The sequence below is a fragment of the Sorex araneus genome, chromosome 2 (genome assembly GCF_027595985.1).
Source record: "Sorex araneus isolate mSorAra2 chromosome 2, mSorAra2.pri, whole genome shotgun sequence".
NCBI lineage: Eukaryota > Metazoa > Chordata > Mammalia > Eulipotyphla > Soricidae > Sorex > Sorex araneus.
This window is the reverse complement of record NC_073303.1, coordinates 28,570,236-28,586,387: the sequence shown is the minus strand read 5'-3', so window position 1 is coordinate 28,586,387 and position 16,152 is coordinate 28,570,236. Positions and strand designations below refer to the sequence as shown.

The window sequence follows — 16,152 nt, the reverse complement described above, 5'->3', positions numbered from 1 at the left end:
AATTAGTCAAACGAAGTACCTTGAGATGCACAGCCCTTCTGAAGGAAGGATAATGCCTGCTGTACAGGGTATCACTGATCCTGACCCTTTGGCAGTTCCTTACCCTAGCTTATATAAGAATAGAGAAGAGGAATCTCTGTGTTGCCATTTTAAGCTTATTCCTGAGTTGCATTATCTGATGCAAAAATCTGAAGCTCCTTTATATAAGGCAAATTGAGTCAACAGCCTGCTCAGTCTATAGCTTTTCCAGTCCTTTGTAATCCTGATGTGCAAAGAAAAAGATAGGCAGGGGAATATGAGCCTGTTCCTTTTAAGTTTCTTTCCTCGCTTAAGCAAGCTGCGATCACTGATGGCATTACTTCTAACTATGTGTTAAGTCCTTCTTGAAAATTTTTCAGAAACTAATACTCTAATTCTGCTTGATTGGCAAACTCTTGGGAAGGCAGTGTTAGAAAATTTCCAATGTGTACAATTTAAATTTTGGTGGAGAGAAGAGGCTGAGAAATTTGCTAGAATTAAAACACCAAAAGAAGTTGATATCTCTGTGAACCAGATTTTAGGCATTGGCAAGTGGGTTTTACGGGAAGAACAAGTCCGTTTGGAGGCAAACATGTTAGAAACTGTTAATAAAACCTGTCTAAAGGCGTGGCGTTATCTTGAGACCTCTGCAAAATGTACTATGTCATTCACAAAATCTTTCAGGAAGTAAATGAACTTTACACAGATTTTATTGCCAGACTCCAAGACTCTCTTGAAGAGGCTATACCTGATGAAGGCCTTCGTGAAATGCTTATGCTAACTTTAGCGGTGGAAAATGCTACAGCAGACTGCCAAAAAGCAATTCAAACTGCTAAGCTAATGGGAAAAAACTCCCTGGATGATTTTATTTATTTATTTATTTTTATTTTTTAAAGTTTTTATTTTATTGAATCACTGTGAAAAAAAAATAACAAAGCTTTCAGGTTTAAGTCACAGTTATATACTGATTAAACCCCCATCCCTTCACCAGTGCACATGCTCCACCACCAAGAACCCCAATACACCTCCCTCCCACCCCACCCCCCACCTAAGTAGCTAATGATATTCCCTTTATTCTCTCTATACTTTGAGTATATTCCATATTTCCATACAGAACTCACTATTATTGTTTGGAAATTTTCCCCAACAATCAGGCCTGCTGAAAAGGCATCATCTAATAATTTCTCTTCATTGCTGAGAGTGAAGACTCTGAGTCTCATGGCCGCACGGTTTTGGGTTTCTAAAACCAGAGCAAGAAGCCGCTCTGGTGCCAAAATGTGTTATGAAACCTCAGGATCAAAGTCTTTAGGAGCGGAGGGTCTGTTTCTCACGCCGCAGCTCCGGATCATATCTGGGAAGAAGGTGTGCGGGTAACGCCCCACCTCCCAGGACCACCTACAGGCTACGTCACTAAAGAAAGTGCTACCTCCAGGTTGAGGGGGTCTAAGAGGGTGGCTCTCGCCACATGGATGCTGCCGCCACTGCCATTTTCGCTCAGAAAAACAGGGCAGAGAGGGAAAATCCCTCCCAGGTCAGCACGAGGTTGTAGCTCAGTTCACAGTCAAATTGCATGGCTGCAAGAAGCCGCTCTGGTGCCAAAATGGGTTAGGAGACCTCAGGATCAAAGTCTTTAGGAGCGGACAGTCTGTTTCTCGCTTAGCAGCTCCGGATCACATCTGGGCCTCCCTGGATGATTTTATTAAAGTATGTAGGGAAGTGGGAACAACAACCCATCAGGCACAAATAATAGCCACTGCATTTAAAAGAGTAAACCAGGTAAAATGTTATGGCTGTGGAACTTTGGGATATCTCAGACAGGATTGTACTAGTATTAAGTCTGGGGTGGGGAAAGAACCAGGCGTCTGTAGACAATGTGGCAAGGGGAAACATTGGGCTAAAAATGCCATTACAAAAGAGAAAAAATTAGAAAAGCTAATGAGCCATTGGGAAACGGGAGTCGGGGCCCAATCCGGGGCCCCTTCAACAGTACGGGAAATTGTCAATAAAACCTCAAATTTAATTAAAGAGCTTTTCATCCCCTACCATGACAATAATCAATAAACCCAAGAGCATTGACAAAAAACTGTCTTATACTGACCTTATGAGAGCAACAGAAGGAAGTGTAGCTGCCAATATTTCAGTTTTAGAGGATATGTTTTTGACTCCTAATAAAATTTATAAAATGCCAACTAATGTTTATGGCCCCCTTCCAAAAGGAACAGCAAGATTGATCCTTGGGAGAAGTAGTATGACTTTGCGAAGTGTGAACATAAAAGTGGGACTCATTGACAGTGATTTTGTGAATGAAATCTCAATTATAATCACTGTTCAAGCAGATATTTGAATATTTAAAGGGGAACGTATTGCTCAACTTCTTTTCCTTCCATGCATACTAGGAAAAAATACAGGCATGAAAAGAAAAGGTGATTTTGGAAGCACTAATGCAGAAATATTTTGGGCAAAAAAGATTACTGATGATAAGCCTACTTTGGTTATGACCTTTGAGGATGGAACAAAACTGGAGGGTATATTAGATTCAGGTGCTGATGTTACTGTTGTCGCTTCTCATCATTGGCCTATGGTTTGTCAAAAGCATTGTGTGTACGTTACTTTTTCTGGTATGAGTGTGGTCACATGTTCAAAGAGTGTGCAACCTCTTCATTGTAGTGATCCTGATGGAGACACAGCAGTCATCCAGCCATATATTACTCAAATAGCTATTACCCTATGGGGAGGAGATTTGTTGCAAAAACTTGGTGTGAAACACATTAAAGAAAAAGAGGTGCCTCAGCAATCACCTTTTTAATTTGGGCTGCTGCTCAAAGAACAGCTCTCCAAGAGTCTGGAAAAAGGTTCAGCCTGTTTGGGTTGAGCAGTGGCCCTTAACAAAAGAAAAACTTAAGGCTTTAAATTAATTAGTTACAGAACAGTTTGAATTGGGATATACTTTTTTCAGCTCTAGTGCCTGGAATTCACCAGTATTTGTTATCAAGAAGAGCACTGATAAATGGTGAATGTTAAGTGATCTAAGTTAATGACTGCATAGAACCAATGGGCTCTTTGCAAATGGGCCTACCTAATTTGGCCATTATTCCAAAACAATGGAATATTATTATAATTGATCTAAAGGATTGTTTCTATATCATCCCTTTGAGAGAAGATGATAGAGAAAAATTTGCCTTTACTGTGCCTTCCTTAAATAGTGAAATTCCTGCTAAAAGATATCACTGGACTGTTTTGCCTCAAGGGATGATTAATAGTCCCACGATGTGTCAATATTTTGTTAATCAACCATTGGATATAATTAGGGCACAGTATCCTGACGTCAAAATTATTCACTATATGGATGATATTCTAATCACTACTCCACCTCAAATAAATTTGCAGAAAGTTTGTGAAGCTATAATTTGTGAACTAGAGTCATAGGGTTTAAAAATTGCACAGGACAAAATTCAACGTCAGGTTCTTTGGCAATTTTTGGGACAAATAATATGGGAGAGTAAAATTACACCTGAAAAGGTCCAAATTCGGAGAGATAAATTAAACACTTTCAATGACTTTCAAAAACGATTAGGAAATACAAATTGACTTCCTTGGGTATTCCAACCTATGCCCTACAAAATTTGTTTCAAACATTGGAAGGTGATCCCTCTTTAAATACTCCAAGGCAACTTAGCCCAGCAGCTGAAAACGAATTAGAAATAATTGAGGATATTGTTAATAAGGCTCAGCTGGATAGAATTGACTCCAGAAAGTTTAAATCTTATAGTGTTGAGTACTTCACATTCTCCTACTGGGATTTTGGTACAAGGAACTAATATTGTGGAATGGAGTTTTTTACGTAACAAGTCTAGTAAAACATTGGTTACCTATATAAATAAAATATTGCAAATAATTTTCAAAGGAAGAAGAAGAACTAGACAATTAATAAGGAGCAATCATACAGAAATTATTGTACCATTGACTAGTGAGCAAATTCAAACGCTATGGGAAATTGATGAAGATTGGCAAATTGCTGCACTAATTATCTGGGCAAAATTCATAATAGCTTTCCAAAGCAAAAGATATCTCAATTTCTTAAATTTACCAATTGGATTTGGCCTAATATTATAAAACCTGAACCTACTGAATCTGCTGTTACATTCTTCACAGATGCTAGTAAAGAAGGAAAGGCTGCACATAAAAACAACAAATACCACAGAAATATGACACAAAATCCTATCACAATAATCTCTCTGAATGTCAACGGCCTAAATGCACCCATAAAGAGGCACAGAGTGGCAAAATGGATCCAGAAATTAAACCCAACCTCAATCTTTACTACAAAGCAGTAACAATTAAAACAGCATGGTACTGGAACAAAGGCAGAGCCATAGACCAATGGAACAGGGTGGAATACCCTTACACACAACCCCAAATGTATGATCATCTAATCTTTGATAAGGGAGCAAGAGATGTGAAGTGGAGCAAGGAAAGCCTCTTTAGCAAATGGTGCTGACACAACTGGACAACCACATGCAAAAAAATGGGCGTAGACCTTGACCTGACACCATGCACAAAAGTCAGATCAAAATGGATTAAAGACCTCAACATTAGACCACAAACCATAAGGTACATTGAAGACAAGGTCGGCAAAACCCTCCATGATATTGAAGATAAAGTTATCTTCAAAGATGACACAGAACTAAGCAATCTAATAAAAACAGAGATCAACAAATGGGACTACATTAAACTAAAAAGCTTCTGCACTGCAAAAGATACAGTGACCAGAATCCAAAGACTATCCACAGAATGGGAAAGGATATTTACACAATACCCATCAGATAAGGGGTTGATATCAATGGTATATAAAGCACTGGTTGAACTCTACAAGAAGAAAACATCCAACCCCATCAAAAAATGGGGCGAAGAAATGAACAGAAACTTTACCAAAGAAGAAATAGGAATGACCAAAAGGCACATGAAAAAGTGCTCTACATCACTAATCATCAGAGAGATGCAGATCAAAACAACCACAAGATACCACCTCACACCACAGAGACTAGCACACATCCAAAAGAACAAAAGCAACCGCTGTTGGAGAGGATGTGGGGAGAAAGGGACCCTTCTACACTGCTGGTGGGAATGCCGACTGGTTCAGCCCTTCTGGAAAACAATATGGACGACTCTCAAAAAATTAGAAATTGAGCTCCCATTTGACCCAGCAATACCACTACTGGGAATATATCCCAGAGAGGCAAAAAAGTATAGTCGAAATGACATCTGCCCTTACATGTTCATCGCAGCACTGTTTACAATAGCCAGAATCTGGAAAAAACCCGAATGTCCTAGAACGGATGACTGGTTGAGGAAACTTTGGTACATCTATACAATGGAATACTATGCAGTTGTTAGAAAAAAGGAGGTCACAAATTTTTTATTTAAGTGGATCGGCATGAAAAGTTTCATGCTAAGTGAAATGAGTCAGAAAGAGAGTGACAGACATAGAAAGATTGCACTCATCTATGACATATAGAATAACAGAGTGGGAAACTAACACCCAAGAATTGTAGAAACAACTACCAGGAGGTTGACTCCATGGCTAGGAGGCTGGCCTCACATTCTGGGGAAAGGGCAACTCAGAGAAGGGATCACCAACTATAATGTAGTTGAAGGCCATGTGGGAGAAGGGAGTTGCGGGCTGAATGAGGGCTAGAGACTGAGCACAGTGGCCACTCAACACCTTTATTGCAAACCACAACAGCTAATTAGAGTGAGAGAACAGAAGGGAATGCCCTGCCACAGTGACAGGGTGGGGTGGGGGGAGATGGGATTGGGGAGGATGGGAGGGTTGCTGGGTTTACTGGTGGTGGAGTATGGGCACTGGTGAAGGGATGGGTTCCCGAACTTTGTATGGGGGAAGCATAAGCACAGATGTGTATAAATCCATAACTGTACCCTCATGGTGATTCATTAATTAAAAATAAACAAATTTATTATTAAAAAAACTTAATTATTTTCTCCAGAGAATGTGCACATTTGACGGTACTGATTGCATATTTTAAGATTTATTTTATATCATTAACATTTCAAATATTGTATTTTGGATCTCTACTAATTTATGAGCACAAAAGTTTTATTTCTTAGGTGTTTTACATTTTACTAACTAGGCTTAGAGAATTAAAATTGCATAGGGGAAGGTCTGTTCTTTTGCCATCTTCTTTTGGTAACTAGTTATTTTCTATATTAACTTAGATGATATTTTATGTTGAGTGACAATTATTCCTATATCATTATTATTGTACATTAACTCTAACATCCACATAAATTGTAGTAACAATTAAAATTTTTAATTTTTCTCTTAGACTAACAAAGAAAAAGAAATTCCTAGCAACAGAGTGTTAGTTTTCCTGCTCATATGTGAAAGTTACAATAAAATTATAATAATAAAATGTGATTGAAATGGTAAAAAAAAATATATGAGTGTTTTATCCTGAGAGAAAATATTGACTTGAAATGATAGATATTAGGTCATATATAGTCCTTAAGTGTCTGCATTAGTAATGGATTGAAATAATAAATCATCTGTGACAGTAAAAACTAACTTGATCATATAGATAGCATTTGATAGAAAATGTTAATTCATTAATATGAATGTATAAAACCTGTAGCAGGATAAGACTAAATAGCCCTTCCTTAGATTAGTAGAGAGGAAAAATAAGTACCATGAGTGAACACCATACTCGGTGCCAAGACCTGAGGAGACAGTCATAACTTTTCAAGAAGCTCCTTCAATGCTTCTTACAAAACTGATCATAAAGCTATGAATTTCCTAAGCATTTGCCTTTCTCCGAAGCTCTGCATTGTTCTTGCACATATGAATGCACATATGAATCTAACTGAACAGACTATTATTGATGTTGTATTTATTTTATTGAGGTTTTGTACCTTCATTCTCTTCTGGCTCATCGAATCTCATTTGACAGATCGAACTAACTAAATGAATTGCTTTGTTAATAGTTGTAGTGGGATTGCTTGGAGCACATAGACTAGAGACTAGAGACCAGCGTGGGACAATGAACTTTGTATGACCTGCACTGGGGGCTTGGGAGAGTCCTGTGCAGAGGGCCTCTTGAAAGAGGGGCCTTGAAGGTAAAACCTACCAGCAAGATAAGCAGGACACATCCTGCACGTACATACTCCTCGTGCTCTAAGTAACCTTGGGAATAATCTGACTTGGTATTTTTAATGAGAACATCTTGAGACAAACACAAAATATGTCTAACTCATGAGAACATCTTTTGACTTGGCTACGTGCCTGGGCCAAGGTATGTAAAGAATATAAAAACTGCTTGCTTGAGAATAAACCTTGCCTTCAGCCTCGATAAAAAAAAAAGGAAGGAAAGGCTGCTTATACTGATATGAAAAATGACAAGGTTTTACAAATTCTATATAAATCAGTTCAGAACAATGAATTGTTTGCAATTATTTCTCTTCTACAAAATGATTCTAAACCAATAAATATTGTAACAGACTCTCAGTATGCAGCTTGGATTGTCAATCATATATTTACTGTTGCTTTGCCTTTGAGTGACTCTGAGCTTGTTTATTTAAAAATTTGCAGCAAGTTTTGAGAGACAGTAAACATCCTTTATACATTGTTCATATGCGAGCTCATACGGGTCTTCCTGGTCCATTAGTTCAAGGCAATGATCGAGCTGTTAAATTGCTTGCTTTAGTAATAAATGCAAAAAAAATCTCATGCCTTACATCATCAAAATGCTCATGCATTGAAAATCAAATATGCCCTTACTTGGAGGCAAGCTAAAGACATTATTAGGCAATGTCCTACTTGTCAAGCAAACAATATGCCTCATATGCCTTTGGGAGCTAATCCGCAAGGTATAAAGAAAAATGAAATTTGGCAAATGGATGTAACTATTGTCCCAGCTTTTGGTAAACAAAAATATGTTCATCAATCAATTGATACCTATTCACATTTTCCATGGGCTTCTGCATTATCTCCAGAAAAAACAGGAGCTGTGATGACTCATCTGTTAGAAGCATTTGCTGTTATGGGTGTTCCTAAGGCAATGAAAACTGATAATGCACTTGCCTATACCTCTGCAAAAATGCATGATTTTTCTCTGCTTATGGTATCAATCATATTACAGGAATTCCGTATAACAGGACAGGACAAGCCATTATTGAATGAGCAAATAGTTCGCTGAAAGATGTTACTAAGACAAAAAGGGGGAATATATACGGATCCTTCTAGACAGCACATATCCAGAGCACTGTTCATTTTGAATTTTTTGAATTACTCTGATGAAAGACATGGGTGAAAAAACATTGGGAAATTCAGGATAACTCAGAAGAAATAAGTTCTAATAGAATTAAAAATGATTTATATATAATTGATCCAAGACATAAGGTCCTTTACAGGGACCCAGTCTCTGGGAGTTGGATGCCAGGTCAAGTGGAAAGGTGGGGACGGGGTTTTGCTTTTATTTCAGCAAACAGAAACCCTTTTTGGTGTCCTACAAAAAAAAAAAAAAAAAACAACTCACTCTCAGTGAATAAGGGATAGCAAATGAAAAAACTGCAGTATGGATTCTTTTTTCATAAATTTTTACCGGCTTTGTAAAAACAGAAGTGCTTCTCTTTTGACCCAATTTTAACAAGCAGGAGACAAGCTAGTTAGACTGAGAAATGGGGGATAATCCCAATTGGCCGACAGGGAAGTTTTACCCTGGGGACTGCCCTTCCTTTCTCTGTCCATCAGTTTTTCTTCCCTGGTTCTTGAAGGGTCAGATCAATCAATCAGGTATGTATGAATGCACATGTACTTGTGATTTTTGTTGTGTTTCTTTATGTCTGTCTATGTTGAGTGCTTGAAATGTTGAAGTCAGATTGAAATCAGAAGTGGAAATCCTTGTAACTGGGCAAAGCAGCCCCATCAAAAAGGTTAGTAATATGTACTTCAAAAATTTTTAAAAGTTTGGGGTTTTTTTGGAGCTTATTAAGAATTGTAAAATTAGAGCATGAAACCAAGAAAAAAATGTTAAAGATTGGTATAAAAGATTCATGATTTAAAATATCTAAGGTAGGGGCTGGAGTGATAGCATAATGGGTAGGGCATTTGCCTTGCATGCAGCTGACCCAGGTTCGATTCCCAGCATCCCATATGGTCCCCTGAGCACCGCCAGGAATAATTCCTGAGTGCAGAGCCAGGAGTAACCTCTGTGCATCGCCAGGTGTGACCCAAAAAAGCAAAAAAAAAAAAAAAATAAAATAAAATATCTAAGGTATAAGAACTATTAAAATTAAAAAGATGTTTTCCTCATGCTTTGTAAAAATGGTACAAGTTTTTGTTATGTTAGTACATTTTTATCTCTAAATATTTATATTGTCATTTTTGTTTATATCTGTATTATATTGAGTTGTTAAAAAGAGAATTAAAATAATTGTATATAGAAACAGAGGAAGTTTCTATTTTTACTTATGGATGCTGATGGTTCTTCTTTGTCCAGGAGAGAAGAATCTGATGACAGGAGTGCTTCAGCAGTTACTGACTAGAAAAACCTGGAGTGTGAAGTTCATCCAGAAATGGAATGAAAGTGTTGCTTTTGTTTAGAGACTAATTGGTCTTCATGGACAAATGTCTCTGAACCAGGACTGGAACTGAAATATTACTTAATGTGTGCAAACTCTGTATATGTAAACTCTGTATTGTAAAATGAAAAACAATTTCTGTAGAATAAGGTTAGATTTTCTTAAAACAGCATTGAGGTATTGCTGGAAAGATTTGTGAGAATGTTTGTGTTGTTTTTTATTGGTCATTTTAAACAAAAAAGGGAGAAATGTTGGTGTAAAACATCTCACAATCTCAGGCCTAGTTAGGCTTGGACGTTAAAATTGTTTTTCTGTATTGTTACTTTAACTGACTATGCTTCCTCTATCAAAGTAACTGACTTTGATACTGCTTCTGTTGACTAAGTTAATTTGCATATTCTGCCTATGTGGCTGAATATCATTGGTTAGAACATCAAGCTAGTTAATAAAAAAGAGCTGAAGAGGCAGCTCAACAGCACAGCACAACACCAGAGACAGTTTTGTGATCCTCTGTGTAAAACACAAAAATGAAAAGAAAGGCGCGGGCGAGGGAAGGGATGGAACCAAGATGGTTGGTCTCACCGCAGTTTATTCCAAACTGCTTTCTCCATTCTCCTCTGATTCTCCTTCTCTTCTTCCTCCCCCATCCTACTTCATTCTCCTTCTCTGCTTCCACTCGACTTGCCCCAGCCCCCTCACACAGCTACCTTAAATCTCCTACATCCTCTCTGGATGCTGGATGCCACAGGCCAGGGCTTACCCATTGGTGTGGTTACAATCCATAAGGGGTTAAGTTCTATCCCTTAGAAGATGCTTTCACTAGGACAGAATCTCTCTCAGCTGGACATCTGCCCAAGAGCGGAATTCCATGGGTGTGTTTCTCCTCTCTTTGTCCGACTAAAGTATAAGTATTCATATTATAAATCATTTTGTAAGGACATAGCAAGAGACGCATTAAGCTTATAGAATTGCTCTCCGGGGGTCACCTTGATCTCAGACTACAGCCTACAGCACTCAGGCCAGATTAGTCTTTCCTAGCCCTACCAGGGCCCTAGTCTCATCCTTGCTTTTGGATCATGACATGACAAGCCCAAGACCAAGCTCTTAACATATAGTTAAGCATTAGGCACTTTGGCCAGGCCATCTCGATGCCAGGGTAGCACACAACTCACCGCTTGCCCTGGGTCCGTCTCGTCCCCCATTGGGACCCTGCTTTTGAGGATGCTAGGAAGTAATGCCAGCAGAGGCTTAAGTCAAGAAAGCAGATGCCCGGAAATGAATAATATTTGAAGCCAATTAAATCCCATGTTACCAAAGCATATTAATAAATGTCTTTCTTTGTCCACACAAAAAGGATATTGTTTTAAGGTAAACTATTCAAAAGACATAAGAGAGGAGAAAGACAATATTAACTTACAATACAAGATCACTGTCCTAGCAAGGTCTGACCTTACAAATTAACAGAGTTTGATTAGAGGAAGAGCAGATAAACTGGTAGAGGTGGTTACAGATAAACAAAGGAATGGGAGTGACTCGGGAGCACTTTGATGGGTGTGACTGATAAACCTAAGCTCCTAGAGGCAAGGGGAGCAGGACAAACCAATGATATCCAACAATCCTCCATAAAGTATTTCTTTCGAGTGCATATCTTAATGCCTCAGACTGTCTAACCAAACCTTACTGCAACAACACACATGTTTTCATTTGCTTGTGTATTTATTAACTAATCAACTAAAAGAAATTTGATAAGCACTGGGAACTCAGAAACCAGTTATAGGAGTCACAATCTGGAAACAGAAACAATAAAGCAATTTCAAAAGTTTATACTTTGGGGGGGCTGAATCGATAGTGCAACAGGTAGGTATTTGCCTAGCATGTGCCAAACAAGGGTTTCATCCCCGCATCCCATATGGCACCCCAAACTCCACCAGGACTCATTCCTGAGCACAGAGCCATTAGTAACCTCTGCGTATCACCAGGTGAAAGTTGATAAAGGACCACATATGAAAGCCTCCCAGTATCTGTATTCCAAACCATAAGGATAGAGAGAGTCAGAGGGAAATAATCTGCTATAGAGGCAGGGGAAGTGTGGGGATGTGGGGGTGAGGGAAAATACTGGGGACATTGGTTGTGGGAAATGTATACTGATTCAGGGATGGGTATTCAGTCATTGTATGACTGAAACTCAAACATGAAAGCTTTGTAACTGTAGCTCATGGATATTCAATAAAAATAAATAAAATATAGCAAATAGCTAGACATCTTGAAAAAAATTTTAAAAATACCAGAAAGCTTACAATTTTTAAGGACAAAAAGAGAATCTTAAAACTAAAAATGCTGAAAAAATATCATATTTCTTCCACTCTACCTTCTCATATTACTACTTTTGGTAATGCCACACGCCTTCCATTTTACTGTCTTATTATTTGTCCATATATCCATTTTATTATATTTCTTATTCCTTTCTGTAATAATAAGGAAAATATTTCATATATGTTTTATTTATTTGAAATATCTTATGTTCTCTCATTTTATATCACTTATTCTCATAACATCATATGTGTTTAATTAAATAGCTGATTACCGATGAACTCTTAAGATTTCTTATTTTTATTTTTATAAAGAATTACTTATTTTTCATACGGAACATAAACCTCACAAAAAGCAAAAGCAATCCTTCGGGAATAAAAAATGGGAGGCATCACCTTCCCCAACATCAAACTATACTACAAAGCAGATGTAACAGACCTGCAGACCAATAGAACAGAGTTGAATATCCTATCACAGATCCTTAATTATATAATCACCTAATCTTTGATATAGCAGCAAGAAATATGACGTAGAGCAAGGAAAGCCTCCTTAACAAGGGGTACTGGGAAAACTGGGCAACTATAAGCAAAAAGAAAAAAAAAAGGAAAAACAGTGAACTCAGACCGATTTCTAAGGCCAGGCACAAAATTCAGATCAAAATGGATTGAGGACCTCATTATCAGACCTGAACTCATAATACACCTAAAGGGAAATATGGGCAAAAATCTCTAAGATATTGATGCTAGAGGAATCTTCAAGGATGAAACAGCACTGACCAAGCAAATGGAAGCAAAGATAAACAAATGGGACTACATTCAACTAAGAAACTTCTGTACCTCAAAAGAAACTTTGACTAAGATACAAAGATAGTTAACAGATTGGGAACAATTATTTACCCATTATCCATCCGATGAAAGGTTAATTTCCGAGATATGTAAGGCACTGGTAGAACTTTACAAGAAAAAAACATTCAACACCATCAAAAATGGGAAGAAAAAATGAACAGCAACTTCCTCAATAAACTCAAAAGACCAAAAGACACATGAAAAAAAGTCCCTACATCACTAATCATCAGGGAGATGCAAATCAAAGCAATGAGATATCATGTCACACCAGACAGACTAGCACATATTAAATGAACAAGAGCAACCTGTGCTGGCGTGAATGTGGGGAGAAAGGGAGTCTCCTTCATTCTTGGTGGGAATGTCAACTGGTTCTGTCTTTTGGAAAACAACATGGACATACCTCAGAAAGCTAGAAATTGAACTTCCAGATTGTCCAGCAACACTAGTAGGAATATACCCCAGGAGGCCAAAAGCACATCTGCATGACTATATTCATTAAAGCACTGTTCACAGTAGCCACAATCTGGGAACAACTGAGTGTCCCAGTTCCTAGAACAGATAAATGATTAAAGAAACTATAGTACATTGAAACAATGTAATACTATGCAGATGTTTGGAAAAATGAAGTTATGAAACTCGCTTATAAATGGGTGCAAACGGAGAGTATCATGTTCAGTGAAATGAGTCACGACAGGGACAGACATTGAATGATTGAATATATTTGTGGGATATGATAAAAGAAAAACAGGCTATGAGACTAATACCCAGGGTCAGCAGAAACAAGGGCCAGGGGAATTGTTTGGAAGTCGGCCTCAAGTGCTGAGGGAAAAGGGAGTTGGTATAGAGAAGGGACCACTATGACAAAGATAGTTGGAAATGATCAATCTGGATTAGAACTGCGTGCTGAAAATAGGTAAAGGAACAGAGATGATAACCTCTCAGTATCTGTATTCCAAATCATAATGCCCAAAGGTGGGGAGAGGGGGAGAGAGAGAGAGACAGACAGACAGACAGACAGACAGACAGACACAGAGACAGAGACAGAGACAGAAACAGAGACAGAGAGACAGAGACAGAGGGACAAAGAGACACACAGAGAGAGAGAGAGAGAGACAGAGAGAGAGAAGTGCCTGTCATTAGAAACTAGATGGGGGTGGGGGTGAGGCAGGAGACAAACAGGGGATATTGGTGGTGTGAAATGTACACTGATAGAGGGATGGGTGTTGGAAGATTTGATGACTAAAACTGGCTCATCATGAGCAGCTTTGTATCTCATGGTAATTCAATCTAAAAAAACATACTTGCTTATCTTGCAGTCAGACATCATCATGAATGTTTTCAGTAAAACTCTATTTTGACATTTTTGCAGAGGTTGATTTGGTGACTGAGAACATGATGTGAGCCTGGAAATAAGTAGGACTTAGACTTCTAGAGGCAGTTGGTGATCTCAGCACCCCAACAGAATGGCATAATTTTAAATTAAGCCTTTCACTTTAATTTTGATTCTGCTTCCTTGTCCACTAGAATTGTAGTCAGGTATATGAATTTCTAAAACATTTCTAATAGATTTGGTGTAAAAAGATAGGCAACCATTTGTGAGAAAAATATTAACTTATGCAATGTTATAGAAACAAATATTTAAGTACTGTGTAACATTAGGATGTAGTCAAAAGAAAGCAAAGGAGGGAAAACTCTGCTAAAAATTAGGTGAACTTGCATTGAAAACAAGTATTAATCTATTCATTTTAAGATTCCTGAGAGAGTATTATTTTTTACCCATTAACATTGAAATATAGGAAAGAAAATACTCTCAGAGGAGGGACAGGGGAGGGAACTTTGAGACACTGGTGGATACCGGTGGGCACAGAGGGCTCTGGTGGTGCGCTTGCTGTAACAGCACCTCAAAGATAAAATCCTGTTTTTAAGAACAGACCATACTGCGGTTTTCGGTAAGAACTGGCTTTGGATGAATTTGTTTCCACCTTTGATGGCGGAAAGAACTAATGACTTTATGTACTGAGGGTTTCAAGACTCGGTGAGGAATTGGCCTCATCATTAAAACTGTTTCTGGACCAAGAGCAGCGTCACACGGGGCAGCTCCAGGATGCCCTGCTGGAAGGTTCCTGGCTGCAGGAGCAAGTCCTCTAAGGCTCTCGGGCCTCACCTCTCCCCGCGGACACGCTCCTGCCAGTCCCCCTCTGGTTCCATGCAGGATCCGGTGCGCCCCCCGCCCGAGTCCCGGGCCAAGACTCGCGCCAGCGCCCTGCGCTCACCTCGCTGGCTCAAGGCCGTGGGGAGGACTATTTCATAGTTGTGTCTGCACACCCTGTCCACCTCGGCCCGCCTCCGCTCCCGTAAGTCCTCCTGTGACTTCCAGTTCTTGGCGTGGAGCTCCCCGTGCTCGGTCACCGCCACGAACTTCCCCACGTTGCTGTCAAAGCGCGCGTACTCCTCGCGGTTGGTGATGTACCTGGCCATTACCCGCACCGCTGCGTCCCGTTGGTGTAGAAACACAGGCCCTTAAACTGGACCACCGACAGTCCCTGCGGGAATCACCATGCGTCACGCCCGGGCAGGGACCCACAGGCCGGGCGGGCCATTCCGGGCCGCAGGTAGGCGGATGGGATCCGAACCCCTGAACCCAGCCCAAGCCCGAAAGCCCGCCTGGACCAGAACCTGTTCCGACACCCTCAGACCCCCGGCCCCGATGCCTCTTTCTCAGACTCCAGGCCTGCCCGAAATTATTCTGGGCTGTCTTCGGATGGGGTTTGGGGAAAGCTGGTCTGGGGACAGTCCTGGGACCCCCGAGTTCAGTAAGGAGGGTGAAGCACGGACAGTCTGGGCCCCTGGAGTTAGAGAAAGGGAACTCGACAGAAAATTCGTTTCCCCCTAGGATACCAAGAACCTGAGACACAAGAATCCAACTGAGTGCGACAGTTCAAGGGAATGACCTGAAATGTCAAAAATTAATTCTTTCCCTTTCCTGGCAAGGATGTTGCCTTTGTTCCTGGCAAGGGGCCTCCCTTCGCATCTCTCTCTCCTCAGCCAGAGGTCTAGAGATTTCTGTCACAGTAGAAAGAGTTGAACTACCTACCAGAGTCTTGTGAAGGATTATTTTCTTTTAGAGAACACAAGAGAGGCTGGAGCGGTAGCACAGGGGGAAGGGCGTTTGCCTTGCACCTGCTGAACGGGGTTCGATTCCCAGCATCACATATGGTCCCTGAGCACTGCCAGGAGTAATTCCTGAGTGCAGAGCCAGGAGTAACCCCTGTGCATTGCCCGGTGTACCCAAAAAGACTTAAAATAAACAAAATAGACACAAGGTTTCTGATAGATCAGTTGGATTCTGATTAAACTATGCTAATTTCCAGCTTGTGTAGGTTAA

The 16,152-nt window shown here is 39.7% G+C and overlaps 1 protein-coding gene across 2 annotated transcripts in view; it reads right to left on the bottom strand.

Annotated features, from left to right (window-relative positions):
- The window catches only part of LOC101539188 (rano class II histocompatibility antigen, A beta chain-like), a 54,844-nt gene that overhangs the window by 37,932 nt on the left and 760 nt on the right, over nucleotides 1–16,152 (bottom strand). Inside the window, exon 1 of one of the 2 annotated variants that reach the window (XM_055125567.1) lies at nucleotides 15,041–15,150. The exons of the other annotated variant lie outside the window; for it this stretch is intronic. The gene's annotated coding sequence lies outside the window, so the exon portion shown is untranslated. Of the gene's footprint in view, nucleotides 1–15,040; nucleotides 15,151–16,152 lie in introns of those variants that run through there. 2 annotated transcript variants of the gene reach the window in all.